We start from the raw sequence: 19,925 nt of genomic DNA on the forward strand, positions 1-19,925 counted from the left end.
GGATTAAAATGAAAAAAATAGAAATAAGTAAAATTCAGGTTAAAGGAAATGCACATAAATAAAAGAATGCTGGCTTGTAGACATATGCAGGTTGTAAGCCATGGAACGTGAGTACAGGTATGTCTCTGGTCTTTCTGATGCTGCAACAACAAGGCAGTCACATTTGTTACGTGATTGGAATGGAACCTGGAAAGTACGCGCTACATTCTCGTGGGACGGGAAGACTTGCTGTCACTAAAGTCTGGAACATTGACTGCATTGGTCACAGAGATGATGTAGTGAAAAGTTTTTTTACTACCAACCTGGAAATAAACACTATTAGCATTTTGCAGTAGAAATAGTCACTTAGTGCTAAAGCACAACTCCCGTAATGAGGTTTTTCTGGAGTTGCTGAAACAGTGTGATCTCAGACAGCTTTTGGAAGGCCCTACTTGATTCATGGCTAAAACCTAGAACATCTGGAGGATTGAGTTGACCACAGGTCCTTAACTAACCCCCCATATGTTTCTGTCAATTCATCTGTACATGGAGAATTTGTAGCAGATTGTTCACAGTTGTATTTTCTGACAAATATTTCCACTGCTCACTTGCGCTTTCATTCAGTGTAGTCTTAATTCATTTATTCTGATGCTCACCATTAACCTAAATTATATGCAAATCCATTGGCTATTCTCTAGTCTGCCTTACTTGAATCTTGTGCCATACAGTTATCCCCCTTATCCACAGTTTTGCTCTCTGTGGTTTCAGTTACCCATAGTCAAGTGCAGACAGAAAAGACAATAAGATATTTTGAATATCTTGAGTATTTTGATATTTTGAATATATTGAATACAGTAGAATAAGATATTTTGAGAGACCACATTCCTATAAGTTTTAGTATAGTATATTGTTATAATTGTTCCATTTTATTGTTGTTAGTATCATACTGTGCCTAATTTATAAATTAAACTGTCAAGGGTATGTATCTATAGGAAAAACCATAGTGTATATAAGGTTTGGTACTATACAGTTTCAGGGATCTGCTAGGGGACCTGCAGTGTATCCCCCGTGGATAAGGGGGGACTCCTGCATTTCAAATTATCGTTCATGATTTTTCTCCTGGAAATTCTTCTGTGTTAGTTTCTATCATGACCTCACTGATGCTGCTTGTCTTTTTTTTCCTGAATTATTCTCCTTCTCCTTTACATAGCTTGTCCAATTGTTTGACCCAATTCCCCATCCATCCCACTGTGCAGTTCTTTTGTTGTTTTTTTTTTTTTTTTTTTTTACCAGTTCTGCTCTCTGGTGTAGCAGTTGTGTTTCTCTCCAGCTTGGACTTCTCCAGCCTTTAGACCAGGGATCCCCATCCCCAGGCCATGAACTGGTACCAGTCTGTGACCTGTGAGGAACTGGGCTGCACAGCAGGTGAGTGGCAGGCAAGCAAGAATTACTGCCTGTGCTCTGCCTCCTGTCAGATGAATGACACCATTAAATTCTCATAGGAGCATGAACCCTAATGTGAACTATGCATGTGAGGGATCTAGGTTCCCTGCTCCTTATGAGAATCTAATGCCTGATGAACCGTTTCATCCAAAACCATGTGAGGGGTCACACCCTGGTGTATGGAAAAATGGTCTTTCACAAAACCTGGTGCCAAAAAGGTTGGGGATCGCTGCTCTAGATCACAGGTTCAACTCTCCATTGAATGATTCTTTGTAGCTATCTGAAAGGCACCTCAGGCTTAACAAATCCAAAATAAAAGTTACATCCTTCTCTCTTCCTTTACATACGGTATTAGATTAGAGAGTAATTAGCTTCTACCTTTCAATAAGAGGAGTAGTGAGAATCTGTAGCAGTCTTTAGTAAACCAGTTTTCCCTCTGGCTACAAATTATTTACATTCCTCCCATGTGCAAAATATACTTACCTGTAAAGTATTCACCCATGGAACCATCACCACAAACAGTGCGATAAACAACCTTTGCCTCCATGAGTTTCTTCCTCCCCCCTCCCCGCCCCTTTTGGGATACAACCATTTGAGATAAGATACATTCTCTGTATAAGTCCGTTCTGCCATTGCTATAAAAACTACCTGGGACTGGGTAATTTATAAAGCGAAGCGGTTTAATTGGCTGACAGTTCCACAGGCTGTACAGGAAGCAAAGAGGTTTAACTGGCTGACAGTTCCACAGGCTGTACAGGAAGCAAAGAGGTTTAATTGGCTGACAGTTCCACAGGCTGTACAGGAAGCAAAGAGGTTTAATTGGCTGACAGTTCCACAGGCTGTACAGGAAGCAAAGAGGTTTAATTGGCTGACAGTTCCACAGGCTGTACAGGAAGCGTGGCTGGGGAGGCCTCAGGAGACTTACAGTCGTGGTGTAGGATGAAGGGGAAGCAGGCACGTCCTCTGTATCTGGAGCAGGAGGAAGTGGGTGGTGAAGGGGGAGGTGCTGTACACTTTCAACAACCAGATCTCATGAGAATTTACTGTCACAAGAACAGCAAGGGGCAAGTCTGCCCCCTGATCCAGTCACCTCCCACCAGGCCCCACCTCCAGCCTTGAGGCTTACAATTGGACATGAGCTTTGTACAAGTAAACAAATCGAAACCATACCATCCTCTTAACAGATTTTTAAGTATGGAATTCAGTATTAGCTACATGCATTGGTCTGTAGATTTGATATTTAGAACTTACTCGTTGCATAAGTAAAACTTATACCCTGTGACCAATACCTCCCCAGTTACCCTTCCCCCTCAGCCCTTGGTAACCACGATTCAGCTCTATGTTTTTGTAAGTTTAACTGTTTCACATTTTTATGTACATGGAGTTCCACAGGCTGTACAGAAAATATAGCTTCATTTGTGCTGGAACAACAAAATACTTCAGACTTGGTAATTAATAAAGAACAGAAATTTGTTCTTAACAGTTCTGGAGGCTGGGAAGTCCAAGATCAAGGCACTGTCATCTGGTGCCTGATGAGAGACTTCTTCCTGTATCTGTACATGGTGGAGGCAAAAGAGTGATGGAGAATGAACGCACTCCCAGCCCATTCAAGAGGGAAGAGCCCTCACCTCATCACTCCCTGGAGGCCTCACCTTACAGTACTGTCACCTTGGTGATTAGATTTCAACATAGGAATTTGAGGGGAATACATACATCCAGACTATTGCATACATCCAGATGGGATTATGTAATACTTTGTTCCTGTTTGGCTTATTTCTTCACTTAGCACAATATCTTTCTGGTATGTGCATGTTTTTGCAAATGGCAAGATTTTCTTCCTTTTTAAGGCTGAGTAATATTTCATTGCGTGCATAGACCACATTTTCTTTATGCATTCATTGTTATTGAGAGTTCCTATTACAAATGGGGAAGTGGTTTTTAATATTGGTTTAATTTTTGTTATTGAAAACGTTTTTAGATGGTTAGATTCTTTTTGAAAATAAATATACTCTGTTAAGGCAGTTTTAATTTCACAGCAGAATTAGGAAGTACATAGATTTCCCATATACCCTGATCCACATATATATGTAGCCTTCGCCCTTTTCAACACCTCCGCCCACCATAGTAGTACATTTGTTAAAATGAGGAACCTACACTGAGACATCATAGTTGTCCAAAGGCCATAGTTTGCATTAGGGTTTACTCTTGTGGTTTTACATGCTATGGGTTTGAGTAAAGTTTAATGACATGTATCCAGCCTTACAGTACCCCACAGGACACTTTCTTTGTTCTAAAAGCCATCCCTGCTCTTCCTGTTTATTGTTTATCATCCCTAACCTTGCAAACCATCTCCATCATTTTGCAGAATGTTACATAGTTGCAGTTATATAGTAAGTAGCCTTTTCAGACTGCCTTCTTTTACTTAGTAATATGCATTTAAGGTTCCTCTTTTTGAGGACAAGATAGCCCATTTCTTTTTAGTGCTGAATTATGTTCCATTATGTATACCATAGTTTATCCATTCACTTACTCAAGGGCATCTTGGTTGCTTCCAAATTTTAGCTATTTTGAATAAAGCTGCTATAAATCCCTGTTTACAGGTTTTTATGCTAGCATTTATTTTCACCTCCTTTGGGTAAATACCAAGAGGTGCAGTTGCTGGATCATATGGTAAGAATGTGTTTAATTTTGTAAGAACAACCAAATTGTCCTCCACCTTAGTGACTATACCATTTTGCATTTCCACACTGTGAAGGAGAGTTCCTGTTGCTCCACATTCTCACTGTCAGTTGTCAGTGCTCCAAATTTTGGCCATTCTACTAGATATGTAGCGGTATCTCGGTATTTCGTTGTTTTAATATATTACCCTAATGTTGCAGAATATACTGCATTCTTTTATGTGTTTATTTCCTGTATGTTTCTCATCATTGGTGAGGTATCTGTTAAGGTCTTTGGTCTGTTTTATTTAGTGGTTTTCTTACTGTAGAGGTTTCAGTGTTTTTGGAATGTTTTGTGTAACAGTCTCTTTACCAAGATATGTCTTTTGCAGATATTTTCTCCCAGTCTGTGGCTTTTCTTCTCATTTTTGTGACATTGGCTTTTGCAGAACGGAAGTTTTCAATTTTAATGAAGTCTTGTTTATGAATCATTTTAAAGTGGATCTTGACATTGGTGTTATATCTAAAAAATCATTACCTTTCCCAGGATCATCTAGGTTTTTTCCTTTGTTATTTTCTACAGTTTTTAACTTTTGCATTTTACATTGAAGTCTATGATCCATTTTGAGTTAATTTTTGTGATGAGCATAAGATCTATGTCTAGATTCAGTTTTTTGTTTTTTGTTTTTTATTAAATGTGGATTTCTAGTTGTCCCCACATCATTTGTTGAAAACAGCAACTCTGCTTTATTGCATCAGTTTACTGTATTTATGTGGGTGTATTTTGGGGCTCTTTATTCTGTTCCATTGTTATGTTTGCCTACAATGAATCTATATAATAAGGCTTGAAGTTAGGTAGTGTTAATCTTCCAACTTTGTTCTTCAGTAATTGACTATTCTTGGTCTTTTGCTTCTCCATGTGAACTTTAGAATCAGGTTTACTTGTATTTTGTTTAAAGGTTTTGTACTATTCCTCATATAGATCTTGTTACATTTGTTAAATTTATACGTAAGTATTTCATCTTTTGGGTGCTAAATATAAGTAGCACTGTGTTTTTCATAGCAAATTGCACTTGGTTGTTGCTGGTGCGTTGGAAAGCAGTTAGCTTTCTCCTTTAACCTTGTGTTCTGTGATCTTGCTTTTCAGTTCCAGGAGGGGTTTTTTTTTGGTTTGGTCTTTTTTCTTTTCTTTTCTTTTTTTTTTTTAGATTTTCTGCGTAGACAATCCTGTTGTCTGTGAACAAAGTTTTATTTATTCCTTCCCAATCTGTATGCCTTTAATTATATTTTCTTGCCTGATGGCATTCGCTAGTATTTTCAGTATGATATTGAAAGGGGTGATGAGAAAGTAGATCTTTTTCTTCCTCCTGATATTGTGGAAAAGCTTTGAGTTTCTGATTATTAAGTATTATGTTCACTGTAGTTTTGTGTAGATATTTTTTATTAATTTCAGGAAGTTCCCCTCTTAGCTTATTGAGAATTTTTATCATGAATGAATGCTGGATTTTGTCAACTGCTTTTTCTGCACCGGATCATGTGATTTTTCTTTTTCAGCCTCTTGATATAATGAATTACATTAATTGATGTTCAAATGTTGAACCAGCCTGGTATCCCCAGAATAAATCTCACTTGGTGATGGTGTATGATTCTTTCTATATATTGTTGGATTTGATGTGCCAATGTTTTTGAGGATTTTTATATGTATTTTTATGAGAGATCATGGTCTGTGGTTTTCTATTTTGAAATGTCATTGGAATAATGCTGGCCTCACAGAATGAACTAGGAAGTATTTCAACAGCTTCTATCCTCTGAAATAGATTGTGGGGAATGGGTATAATTTCTTCCTGAAATATTTGGTCAGTTTACCAGTGAATATATCTGGGTCAGGTACTTTCTGTTCTGAAGGTTATTAAAAAATGGGTTTTTCGGATTGTGTGTTTCTTCTTCTTTTTTTTTTTTTTTTTTGAGATGGAGTCTTGCTCTGTTGCCCAGACTGGAGTGCAGTGGCGCGATCTCGGCTCACTGCAAGCTCCACTTCCCGGGTTCACACCATTCTCCTGCCTCAGCCTCCTGAGTAGCTGGGATTACAGGCGCCCGACACCACGCCCGGCTAATTTTTTGTATTTTTAGTAGAGACGGGATTTCACCATGGTCTCCATTCTCCTGACCTTGTGATCTGCCCGCCTCGGCCTCCCAAAGTGCTGGGATTACAGGTGTGAGCCACCATGCCCGGCCTGTGTGTTTCTTCTTGTGTGAGTTTCAGTAAATTGTGTCTTTCAAGGAAGCAGCCCATTTGAACTGGATGATCAGATGTATGCACAGAGTTGTTCAGAGTATTTCCTTATCCATTTAACATCCACGGGATGTTAATTTATATTATTATTATTATTATTTTTTTGAGATGGAGTCTTGCTCTGTCGCCCAGGCTGGAGTGCAGTGGCGTGATCTCAGCTCACTGCAAGCTCTGCCTCCCGGGTTTACACCAGTCTCCTGCCTCAGCCTCCCGAGTAGCTGGGACCACAGGCGCCTGCCACCTTGCCCGGCTAATTTTATGTATTTTTTAGTAGAGATGGGGTCTCACTATGTTAGCCAGGATGGTCTCGATCTCCCGACCTCGTGATCCGCCCGTCTCGGCCTCCCAAAGTGCTGGGATTACAGGCTTGAGCCACTACTCCTGGCCCTCATTTATGATATTATTAGTTTCTACTTTTTTTTCTTAACCTGGCTATAGGCTTTTAAATTTTATTGGCCTTTTAAAAGAACCAGCTTTGTTGTTGATAATATTCTCTTGATTTTTGTGTTTTCTATTTCACTGATTTCTGCAATAATTTATTTTCTTCTTCTTCCTTTGGATTTAATCTGCTCATTTTTTTCTTTATTTTAGATCATTCTTATTTTCTAATATATGCATTTGATGCCATAAATTTTCTTCTAAGCCATGCTTTTGCTGTATTCTACACATTTTGATATGTTGTGTTTTTATTTTCATTTTTATTTAGTGAAAATATTTGTTAGGCCCAGCATGGTGGCTCACACTTGTAATCTCAGCCAGGGAGGCTGAGATTTGGGAGGCCAAGGCAGGAGGATTACTTGAGGCTAGGAGTTTGAGATCAGCTTGAGCACCTATAGCAAGACCCTGTCTCTACAAGAACATTTTAAAAAGTTATCAGGGAGGCCGGGCGCAGTGGCTCACGCCTGTAATCCCAGCACTTTGGGGAGGCCGACGTGGGCGGATCACGAGGTCAGGAGATTGAGACCATCCTGGCTAACACGGTGAAACCCCGTCTCTACTAAAAATACAAAAAAAAAAAAATTAGCTGGGCGTGGTGGTGCGTGCCTGTAGTCCCAGCTACTCGGAGGCTGAGGCAGGAGAATGGCATGAACCCAGGAGGCGGAGCTTGCAGTGAGCCGAGATGGTGCCACTGCACTCCAGCCTGGGCAACAAAGCAAGACTCCGTCTCAAAAAAAAAAAAGAAGTTATCAGGGAGACATGTGCCTGTATTTTCAGCCACTGGTGAGGCTGAGGTGAGAGGATTGCTTGAGCCCAGGCGTTCAAGGCTGCAGTTAGCTTTGATCATGCCACTGCACTCCAGCCTGGGTGACAGTGAGACCCTGTTTCTAATAATAAAATATTAATTTCTCTTGAGATTTCTTCTTTGATCCATTCATTATTTAGAAGGTGTTCTTTTGTCTCACTATATTTAGAGATTTTCCACTTGTCTGTCTATTGCTCATTTTAAGTTTTGATTTCATTGTGGTCTAAGAGTGCATATGGCAAGATTTGTTATTTTAAATTGGTTAAAGGGTATTTTATGGTTCACAGTGTGGTATATCTTGGTGATTATTGAGCCTGAAAAGAATGTATATTTTACTGTTGTTGGATGAAGTCTATAAATAGCAATTGTATTTGTAAGAATTAAATAAAGAGGAGAGAAACATGAAAGGTGTCTTGCCAGTTAAGACAGATTTATTTTAGAGAAAACAAACCTGAGAGACGCCTTCTGGCCGAGTTAGGTCAGAGGCTCACTCTTACAGACAGAGTTTTAAGGATTCAGGGCGGGAAAGTTTATTAAGGCTTGGACTGCTTCTGTGTCTGTGTTGTGCTTATCTGGGAGGGAGAGTTGTGTGTCTGTCCCCATGCATCTTTCTGCAGCTGCAGGCATTTCCCGAGTCTGCTTTTAGCTTCCCTGTCTTAGTGCACCTGAAGGGAAAGCCATGTGCTGATTAAATTATCAAGCCCCACTGTTTTACTGGGCCTGTTGTATGAGGGTGAAGTTTGGCAGTGAAACTTTACCCAAGAGACTTCCCCTCACCTCCCTCTGGGGCTGAGCTGTCTTATCGGTATTTTACTGTCTGCTCTGTCTGGCTACTTGTAGTTAGAAGAGAAATGATTTCCTTGAAGTGCATGAGGCAAAGAAGGGAGCTGGAACTTAAAGTGGCGGTGTTTGTCCGAGGTGATGGTGTGCCTGCTCTGTCAGTATCCAGTTTATATTAATACTGAATTCAACTATATTGTTACTAATTTCTGCCTGCTGGATCTGTTTCTTTTTTCTTTCTTTTTTTTTTTTTTTTTTTTTTTAAATTATGCTTTAAGTTCTAGGCTACATGTGCACAGCATGCAGGTTCGTTACATATGTATCCATGTGCCATGTTGGTTTGCTGCACCCGTATTTATCCTAATGCTATCCCTCCACCCTCCCCCCAACCCATGACAGGCCCCGGTGTGTGATGTTCCCCTTCCTGTGTCCAAGTGTTCTCACTGTTCAATACCCACCTATGAGTGAGAACGTACGGTGTTTGGTTTTTTGTCCTTGTGATAGTTTGCTGAGAATGATGGTTTCCAGCTGCATCCATGTCCCTACAAAGGACAGGAACTCATCCTTTTTTATGGCTGCATAGTATTCCATGGTGTATATGTGCCACATTTTCTTAATCCAGTCTATAATTGATGGACATTTGGGTTGGTTCCAAGTCTTTGCTATTGTGAATAGTACTGCAATAAACATATGTGTGCATGTGTTGTTATAGCAGCATGTTTTATAATCCTTTGGGTATATACCTAGTAATGGGATGGCTGGGTCAAATGGTATTTCTAGTTCTAGATCCTTGAGGAATCGCCACACTGTCTTCCACAATGGTTGAACTAGTTTACAGTCCCACCAACAGTGTAAAAGTGTTCCTATTTCTCCACATCCTCTCCTGCACCTGTTGTTTCCTGACTTTTTAATGATCGCCATTCTAACTGGTGTGAGATGGTATCTCATTGTGGTTTTGATTTGCATTTCTCTGATGGCCAGTGATGATGAGCATTTTTTCATGTGTCTGTTGGCTGCATAAATGTCGTCGTCTTTTGAGAAGTGTCTGTTCATATCCTTCGCCCACTTTTTGATGGGGTTGTTTTTTTCTTGTAAATTTGTTTGAGTTCTTTGTAGGTTCTAGATATTAGCCCTTTGTCAGATGAGTAGATTGCAAAAATTTTCTCCCATTCTGTAGGTTGCCTGTTCACTCTGATGGTAGTTTCTTTTGCTGTGCAGAAGCTCTTTAGTTTAATTAGATCCCATTTGTCAATTTTGGCTTTTGTCGTCATTGCTTTTGGTGTTTTAGACATGAAGTCCTTGACCATGCGTATGTCCTGAATGGTATTGCCTAGGTGTTGGGGTCCATGCCGGGGGTGGTGGAGAATGAAAGAACACACAAAAGACAAAGACACACAGAGAACATGCCGGCCGCGCTCAGAGCCTCCGCCTCACTTTATTTATACTCCATAAACCCCACGTCAGCAGAAAGAATGCAATGCAAAACAAACTTTCTTTTCCCAGATGTAACCTTCTACTCAGTTCTTTGTTTCTATGCTCTTCCTTATCTGCCCGCCTTCTTGGCGCCTACGGGAGTTCATTAAAAGTTCAATTGGAGATACTGTCCTTGAGCCCTATATATTCTCAGCATACTGTTTTCAAAGGCCCCTGCATTTCCCCCCCTTTTTTTTTGTTTTGCCTCAATCCTAAAAAGGTAGCCCGTATTTGTTCTTGTGTTTTCTTTTGTTTTTGGGGGCGACGGAGGGGGCATCGAATCACCAAAAGAAGTAGACCCAATCCAAGTGCCCAAAGCAATATACTTCCAGAGATTGTAGAAATCCATGTCTTCATCTGGGTCCATGGGTTAAAGGCAACAAGGCGCTGACCCAGCTCCTGAAGGGTTACAGTTCCGGACAACACATGTAATTGTTGTCGAAATGCTTCGGAAATGTTCTGAGTGAGCTCTTGGATGTCCAAACTAATATTTTTATGGCCTATTAATAATTTTCGGATTACGGTCCAATTTTGAGAGATGTTAAAAAGCACAGGCATTACACAAAATTGAGTGGAGTTCCAATCACATTGTAATGTTATCCGAGTACTGAGGACAGTGAGCTGATCTCCAAGCCATGTCAAGGCTTGTTCCATGTTGTCCAATCTTTCAGCAAGTTGAGAATCAATGTTTCGTTGTTGAAGCCATAACCGGTGAGATTGTTCGTGCCATTGCTGCACAAATTCAGCATTTTGTATGCTTTGATGAAGAGCGAGCCCTACTATGGCCGCAGTGGAGACGATGGCGACAAGGCTCATCACCGAGGCAATTATAAGTCCAAGGGCACGGAGGGTTCGCTGGAGAGAAGGCCAAATATAAGTCTCAAGAGGTGATGCCCCCCATGGTCGCGTAAGGTTAACAGGTAGCCAAATTTCCTTACGAGCCCTGATGATGTAAATATCCTCAGTAAAGTTGTGCCACCAGGAATGATTGAGGCAAGACAAAAATGTACACGTATCTGTACAATTAACAATCCCCATATCATTATCCCATGTCAAATTCCCTGCTAATAATAGGTAGGGCTTACAGACACAAGCAATAATATATCAGGAGGTATTTTGATATAACTGAATATGAAAGGAGTTATTTGGGTTAGAAAGATTAAGGGGCATATTCCCCACAAAAATGCTAATGGCATTGCCTGCAGCTAACAACTTCCAAAGATGACTCTGTACTTAGGCCTCCTTCCCGCCATACCAAGGTTTCATTATTGTTAGCAGCAATACTTTTATTTACCCGGTGCCACTTCAAAGGTATGTGACTAAATTTTGTTTGAAAATCACCGTGCACACTTCAATCAGTTATTTGCATCCCATTGTATTCTAATAAAATCCGGGGTTTATTTCCCCGACATTGTTGCCACTCCAGCACCTCAATATTAGGAGAAACCTCTGGAATAGGACAAAAAGGTAAAGAACTAGGAATAGTTTCATTACTATATACAGTATGATTATAATAACAGTATTAGCAGCCACATGACTATGATTATAGCGAACAACCCAGGCTTCATGCGATTTTCGGAGACATTGAGAACTATTTCCCATGCATATTGGAAGTTCTTCCACTCCAAATTGGTATGTGTTGTTTATAATTCCCGTTTCCCGTTCTATATTGTCCTTGTCTATATAGGGGGACGGCATCCAAGTAGTGTCATTGGTGAAAACCTTAATTTCCGCCTCTCCCCAGGCGACTCCCTGATACAAGGGTGGAAAGGGAATATAAGTGCAATATTCATACAAAGCCTCACTAAGGGAAATAAGTCCCCCGCCGAGGCACATCCAACAAAAGAAGAAATGCATGCTGAATCCAGTTTTCTTTTCAACAGGGTTTCAATCATCTTGTAGGAAACCACTCAGGTCCGCTCCCTGTAAGGACAAGAGCATAGCCCCGTCCCTGTTTTAGAACTTGCCCTAGAACATACTTACCTTCTTCATTAGGATACCAAATCTTTAATTGTCAGCGGAGACTATCACCGAGGGAGGTGAAGAAAGATGGGTTACGACAGCAGAGTCTTGCAATTGTCTCCATTGATTCAAAAAATAATTAAGGTAAAAAGAACCTTCAAAATCAAAAAAATTAAGGTAGAAAGGTTAACCTTCAAAAAAATCTGTTTTTTTGGGGGGCTCATTTCCCCCTTTTTTTTTTTTGTTTTAGCAGTTGAGTTTTTAAGGTTAAATTTGCGCGCTTAATGATGGCTTGACCTTGACTGTTGCCCGGGATACCGGTGATATATTGAATATTGTATTGCTGTAAGAAAACTTGTAATTTATGAGAGACATAAGCAGGGGCATTATCAGTTTTAAGTATAAGAGGAATGCCCATGATGGCGAAACAAACTAAGAGATGAGTAATAACAGAAATGAGAAAAGGTGTCAATGGTATGATGAACATTTTAATCGTCCAAAAGAAGGGACATCTCGTGGATTAACCCCAGGATGGAAGGATGGAATGCTCAAAGGAGCACAGGAAGGACAAGCTCGAATAAGAGAACGAGCTTGTTTATGAGTTAAATGAAACCATCGTTGAAGGCCAGAACTATTAGTGTGATGTAGAGTATATTTTTGTTCTGCAGCATGTAGGTGGCCGATTAAAAGCAAATCAATCTGAGTATTACCATGAACTAATGGTCCAGAAAGTTGAGAATGAGAACGAAGATGAGTGATGAATAAAGGAGCTCGACGTTGGCTCAAAGTAAAGGATAACAAAGAAAAGAATTTCTGAAGAGAAGAAGTAGCACAAAGAGGTAAAGTGGCCTAAGAAATATAAGAAGTAACATAAACGGCGTATTGAGAATCACTAACAATGTTACAACCAGTAGTAGGGAAATCAAGTAAGACCACGAGACTAGCAAACAATTCTCCCTATTGCACCGAGGGATAAGGATAAACTGTAACTCAAGATTGATGAAGCTTCTTGCCAAGAATCAGAAGTTGCAAGAAGATAAGTGATCTGACTATGAGTGAATTGAGAGATAATTAAAGAAGGATCTCCTCCCCAAAGTTGTTGACAGTGATGCCGTCCTTTGATGATCAGTTCAGCTAAACAATCGATATAAGTAGCCAAGCATTTAGATGTTTTATTGGACAAAAAGATCCATTCTAGCGGCCGATTGGTCTGATGAATCATTCCTGTAAGAGAATGTAAAGTATGAAATAAACAAAAGGAAAGGGGAACATCAGGAAGGGGCCTTTTAAAGTTGCTCTTCTACAAGCTGGAGTTCCTGTAAAGCCAAAGGAGTTAAATGGCGTGAGTTGTCCAAGTGACTGTCTCCTTCTAGAATAGAAAAAAGATGTTATATTCCTAAAACAGGACGCATCGTTTGAAAGTCATTTAATATTTTGAAATGATCACGTTGACTTTGAATTTTTTGGGGTCGAATATTTTGTGCTCCTAAGGTATAACCTAAATATTGAATAGGAAAATCCAGTTGAATTTTTTCTGGGGCAATATTAAGTGAATAGAAAGAAAGCTGAGTTTGTAATGATGCAAAAGGACAAGTTCTTGAGACAAGGTAGGGCTGTTTAACATACCTTGAGGTAAAACTTTCCATTGATATTGAGAAAGTGGCTGAGAATTATTAAAAACAGGGACAGAGAAGATCCATACAGTGATAAATTAACACAGTTGGAAACTGATTTTTTACAGGATTTAAAGTCCTATGTATGAATTTTTGACATATAGTAGGGCTATTAAGTATACCCTGAGGAAGAAGCTTCTGCTGATATTTTTGAATGGGTTGTCCATTATTATATTTAGGAATAATAAAGGCAAACTTTTTACAATCTTGAGGTTGTAACTGAATAGAGAAAAAACAAATTTTGAGATCTATGACCATTACTTTTTAACTTTGTGGGATAAAGGCAGGATTAGGAAGACCAGGCTGTAAACTTTCCCTAGATTTAATGTAAACATTTATAGTTTTAAGACAAGACAAAGACGGGAATTCCATGCAGAAATACGTGGCTTTATATTCCTCTCGGCCATTTGTTTTTTGACTTACTCTTTTAAGAGTCCTAAGTATTTCTTTAAATAATGGTCACTGTTTCACCTAAATAGGAGTCGTGGCTATGAGTTTAAAGGATTGTAGCCCGTTCTGAACATCATATTTTTGGCAGCTGAGGAAATATAAGGAATGTTTAAAAAAGCAGCAAATTGTTGTGAAAGATCTTGTTCCCAAAAATTAATATTGATAGGAACAATATAAAAATAAAAAAAAACACTTGACCTTGTTGACCTTTAGGACCGACACAGGTTAAACGTTCTACGTCTTGATAAATCACAGAAGCAGCACCCAAGCCAGTGAGTATAACTGAAACTTGTCTTTTTTCCCATTGTATAGGCCACTAATTTAAACAAATAATAGACATATTCACCCCCATATCAATTAACCCCTTAAAAACTATTTCATTAATGTGCAATGAACATAAGGGCTTTTGATTAGAAACTAAAGTTTCCCAAAAAACAGTTTTTTTCTGTGCTACCAAACCCTCCCTATTGAGAATACGTTCCCCTGCCTCTAGGCATATAAATTGTGAGACTTGAACCATAATAAGAATTTTATTAGTAACATCATGTCCTTTTGGCAAAGGGCCACACACTCTAATAGCTAATTTATATACTCCTCTATTAGGAGACAAAGTATAAGGCTGAGTAATAGCTAAGTCAGCAGCGGCGCTCTGCTTAGTTGCCGCATAAGGTTGAGAAACTGGTGTAAGGTGTGGGATCCTTAAGGAGGACTTGAATTTATTCCTTGATGTTGTAGGCCATTGCTCACTGGGTATTGTATGCAGATTCAGTCAATAATCCAAGGCTAAATGGATACTTGAAATTGGGATTGGATCTGGTGCTGAGATACAACTTTTACTTAGTTATTGATTTTTCTTTCCTCCGATTATTCCAAGGAGGGTGACTACCAATTTTGTACTTTATAGAGCAGTCTAGAGGAAAGGGTTAAGCATGTAAGCTCTGGGGACAGAAAGTCATATTTTCAAAATATAATAGCTATATGACCTTGGATACATTTATAAAACTGTCTTAACTCTGTTTTCCTGTCTACAAAATGGTAATAATTATAAAATTTGTCAGTCTTAAAGGGATGTTGGAAGAACTAAATGCAAGTGAAGATTTTTTCACAGTAGTGGACACATAGTAAGTACTCAGTATACTATGGCTATTATTACTGTTATTATTTTTAATATTTATTTATTTTAGCTCTTTAATATAACAAGTGCAGAACCATAATCTCACATCCTTCAGAGTCACGCTGATCTTGTATTTTTTGGTCCTTTGACTAGTTTAGTGATTTATTACAAGAAACCTAGTTAGTTTGTGCATTCTTTTCCTTTCTTATATTTCTCATTTGTAAAGACTGATAAACCAACTACATTTTCAGACCTGGTGACATAAATTGTTGGGGCCCCAAGCCTGTGGGCCCCGGCTCCCATTTCCCAGGAGAGGAGACAGTAAATTTCCACTTTTATCAGTTTTGAAACGACATTTATTTGTCCAATGTCGACCTTTACCACAACATTTGTACACCTCTGAAGGCAGCTTTCTGCCTTGAGGGATAAAAGTGTTCAATTTTTATGACATTCTTTTTTGAAATGTCTAGGTTTACCACACTGAAAGCAAACACCTTATTTGTTATTTCCTTTTAAGGCTTTAGACAAAGCTCCAGCAAATAATTGAGCATTATAAATAGCCCCTCCAACACTAACACAAGTTTTAATATATTTATCTAAATTGGCCCCATTGGCCTTTAACGATTTTAACAATTTTTGACAGTCAGCATAAGCAGTTTTAAAAGACAATGTTTGTAACAAAATTTTTGAAGCAAGGTCAGCACCCACAATTTTCAAGACAGCATCCTGAAGACGGGCTACGAAATCTGGATATTGTTCATTTGTGCCCTGTAAAATCTTCACAGAGGAAAGGGAAGATTTTCCTGTTATCTCTACCTTATTTTAGGCCCTTAAAAACAAAGTCTTGATTTGAGTAAGGGCAACATCATCTAGACCAGCCTGAGCATTAAGAGTAGCATATTGGCCCGTGCCTGTGAGTTGTTCCTCAGTGGCTCCTGGGGGATCACACATAACATTTTTTCTAGCCTGTACATGCACCTTGTTCATTTACCAGCTGTGCAATTGTAACCACTGAGAACGATCAAGAAAAGCCTTCCCCAAAGTCTTCCAGTCTATAGGAATTATCAAATTTTCTGATGAAAAAATATCAAGAAGACCAAGGATAGGGGTTCATAGTTAGAAATGGCAGCTTTCATTTCTTTTAAAAATTTAATTTGTAAGGCATTGAATTGGACATTATTGCCACCATTTGAAAACTGAGCATTAGGAGCAAAAGAAGCACAAATAATTGGAAACAGATCCAGGTCTTTAAATTTTTTTTTTCTCCCTCCCCCAATGGCGGGCAAGGCACTGAGAAAACTTTGCCAAACAAAAGTAAAGATAAGGAAGCCGGGGGGTTGGAGGCACTGGAAAATCCTCTTTTAACAGGGCAGAAGGAAAAGAAACAGGGAAAGCTCACAAAGGTGAATTAGAAGAATGTATCTGTAATATTTGTTGAAGCATTTCCATAATACACTGCATGTCAGAATTTCCCTTAGAAGAAGGAAGAGCTGGCTTTTTCTCCTCTCCCCCTTTTGCTACCCTGGCACAAATGGGCTCCATTTCAGATTTATTTTATTTTATTTTATTTTTCCAAATCCTCAGATACCTTTCCTCCTGTGGCTACGTTACCACACTCCGAATCAGTCTCAAGTAACTCTAATGTCTGAGTGATAGAGTTACACAAGGTCCACAATCTTAGAGGCATAATATCCCCTAACTGGAGCGCTCTAAGCAGAGCTTTTACTACCTGTAACCATTTTTTCCGATTCAGCTGCACTTTAGTCTGATACTGAAACCAGTAACAATGTTGTTCAACATGGGCAAACAATCGCTTCAAAGTCTTTTTCTTTCACTTCTACTCCCATAGACAGCAACAGTCCTTGAAACAGCCATAAATATTCTGAGGCCAGAGAGATGGAATTCCCATAATGAAAACTTAAGAAGGTTCCCCTTAACAATATCCGAGCCTTACCCGCTCCTAGGGGGTTCCCCTTCTTGTTCTCCCCTACTCACCCGTGCTGACCCTGCTCGCTGCGCCACTTGTTGGGGTCCGTGCCGGGGGTGGTGGAGAATGAAAGAACACACAAAAGACAAAGACACACAGAGAACATGGCAGCCGCGCTCAGAGCCTCCGCCTCACTTTATTTATACTCCATAAACCCCACATCAGCAGAAAGAATGCAATGCAAAACAAACTTTCTTTTCCCAGATGTAACCTTCTATTCAGTTCTTTGTTTCTGTGCTCTTCCTTACCGGCCCGCCTTCTTGGCGCCTACGGGAGTTCATTAAAAGTTCAATTGGAGATACTGTCCTTGAGCCCTATCTATTCTCAGCATACTGTTTTCAAAGGCCCCTGCACTAGGTTTTCTTCTGGGGTTTTTATGGTTTTAGGTCTAACATTTAAGTCTTTAATCCATCTTGAATTAATTTTTGTGTAAGTTGTAAGGAAGGGATCCAGTTTCAGCTTTCTACATATGGCTGCCTGCTGGATCTGTTTCTAATGGAGAGTGTTGATGTCTCAAATTGTGATAGTGGATCCATCTATTTCTCCTTCCAGTTTTGTTTTTGCCTCATGTCGTTTGACAGTCTGTTGTCAGGTGCTTACACATTAAGGATTGTCATCTTTTTGGAGGATTAACTGCTATGTCATGATGAAGTACCATTCTTTTTCTATGATAACTTACTTTCTTTGAAGTCTACTTTGTGTGAAATATAGGTACTCTTTTTTTTTTGAGACAGAGTTTCACTTTTGTTGCCCAGGCTGGAGTGCAAGGGCGTGATCTCAGCTCACTGCAACCTCTGCCTCCTCGGTTCAAGCAATTCTCTTGCCTCACCCTCCCAAGTAGTTGGGATTACAGGTGCCCAACACCATGTCCAGCTGACTTTTGTATTTTTTTTAATAGAGACGTTTCACCTTGTTGGCCAGACTGGTTTCGAACTCCTGACCTCAAGTGATCCACCCACCTCAGCCTCCCAAAGTGCTGGGATTACAGGTGTGAGCCACTGCACCTGGCCACTCTTGCTTTCTTATTGTTAGCATTGTATATTTTTCTCTGTTTACTTTTAATTAATGAGTGGCTTTATATTTAAAATGGGTTTCTTGTAGACAACATATAGTTGGGTCTTGTATTTTGATCCACTCTGACAATCTCTGTTTTAATTCGTGAATTTAGACCATTGATATTCAAAGTGATTATTGATATAGTTGAATTCATAACTGCCGTATTTGTTACTGTTATTATTCCCATATTGTTTTGTCTTCTACTCTTTCTGCCTTTTGAGATGTTAACTGAGCATTTTATATGATTCCATTTCCTCTTCTTTCTTAGCATGTGTTTTCTTTATAGCTATAATTTTTAAAACTTTTTGTACTAGTTTAAGAAGTTGCCCTAGGGTTTCAATATACACTTACAAGTCCAGTTTCAAATAATACTGTACTGCTTCACAAGTAGCGTGACTATCTTCTAACATAATTTTTCTCTTCCATCTTCCTGTCCCTTGTGTCGTTGTCATCATTCATTTCAACTACATATAAGCACACATAATTGTGCATGTGTATATAATTGCATATGTTTGTACATAATATGTAGATTGGTTAAGATACCCTCATTCTTTCTTTACTGCTCTTCCTTTCCTTATGTAGATCCAGGTATATGACCTATATCTTTTTCTTCTCTCTAAATAATTTTTAATAGTATGAAAGTGATAATTTTAAAAATTGGTTTGATTGATACTTAGTGCATACGATATGTTAGGCTTAATTCTAAGCCATTGCATGTACATATTTAATAGACATGATACATAAATGTTTAAAATTAGGACCCCAGAGATTCATTGGTAGCAACAAATTGACATGTTTTAAATCCTATTTGGTAACTGTAAAACTATCATACAAATTTACTATTTAAGTTTACAGTAAATGAACATACCATTGTTAAAAATTTTATTAGAAAGTTGGACTAACTAGGCTGGAAGATAAATGGGTAGCACAATTGAACAGTAAGCAGAGGATACACATTATTAGCTAATGATAGACAAAAATATTTTAGAAGAAAAAATACTAGGACTAAAAAATGCGACTGAATTTGTAACAGCAGAAATACAGCAGATCACTTTTTGAGGCATGGTGATATACTAACAGAAGCTATCATTTAATGTGTAACCACAGTCCATTGTGCTCCTCATTACATCAAATAACTTTTTGAACTAATAAACTAATTAAGTAACATTTCAGGATATTGTACCAATGTACCAAAAGTATCACTTGCATTTCTATATCCTAACAATATATCTGACAAAAATCCAGAAATAAATCCATTTAACATAATGTCAAAAAGAATAAAGTACTTAGGAATAAATATAACCAAGATGGTGAAGGATCTATACAACAAAAACTGTAAAATATTAATGAAAGCAATTATAGGAGACACAAAGAAAACAAAATATGTTGTGTTCCTGAAAAAGGTTTCTTTAAACATCCGTAGTGCCCAAAGTGATATACAGATTCAAATCAGTCTATCAAAATTTCAATAGCATATTTCACAAAAATAGAAAAAAAATTCTTAAGTTTAGAATCATAAAAGAGTAAAGCAATTTTGAGTAAGAAAGGCAAAGCTGGAGGCATTATATTTCCCGATTTTAAACTGCATAGCAAAGCTGTAGTCATCAAAACGGAATGACACTGGCATAAAAACAGACACATAGACCAATGGAACAGAATAGAGAGGTTAGAAATGTATCAGTCAGCCTGGCCTGAGTCAATTAATTTTCAACAAAGGCATACAAATACACACGAGAAAACAAACTCTTCAGTAAATGATGGGAAATCTGGTTATCCACATGCAAAGAAATTGGACCACATTTTACACCATACAGA

At 38.7% G+C, this 19,925-nt stretch overlaps 1 protein-coding gene and 1 long non-coding RNA gene across 16 annotated transcripts in view; one reads left to right on the forward strand and one right to left on the reverse strand.

The window, feature by feature from the left end:
- Positions 1-19,925, forward strand: part of LOC102117372 (uncharacterized) — a 32,137-nt gene that overhangs the window by 3,727 nt on the left and 8,485 nt on the right. For 2 of the 14 annotated variants that reach the window (XM_074024350.1, XM_074024368.1), the window contains exons 3-5: positions 12,499-12,669; positions 14,167-14,225; positions 15,012-15,074. The exons of 10 other annotated variants lie outside the window; for them this stretch is intronic. The gene's annotated coding sequence lies outside the window, so the exon portion shown is untranslated. The remainder of the gene's footprint in view (positions 1-12,498; positions 12,670-14,166; positions 14,226-15,011; positions 15,075-19,925) is intronic. 2 more of the 14 variants (XM_074024354.1, XM_074024364.1) reach the window with 2 other exon arrangements.
- Positions 9,789-17,130, reverse strand: LOC141409123 (uncharacterized). 2 transcript variants are annotated; one of them, XR_012427895.1, is made up of 2 exons: positions 17,063-17,130; positions 9,789-11,791 (listed from the first exon to the last, which is right to left on the reverse strand). It is a non-coding gene; the product is annotated as an uncharacterized lncRNA (long non-coding RNA). The 2 variants fall into 2 exon arrangements; XR_012427896.1 differs by having other exon boundaries at positions 10,684-11,620.

The sequence above is a fragment of the Macaca fascicularis genome, chromosome 1, assembly GCF_037993035.2.
Source record: "Macaca fascicularis isolate 582-1 chromosome 1, T2T-MFA8v1.1".
Taxonomy (NCBI): Eukaryota; Metazoa; Chordata; class Mammalia; order Primates; family Cercopithecidae; genus Macaca; species Macaca fascicularis.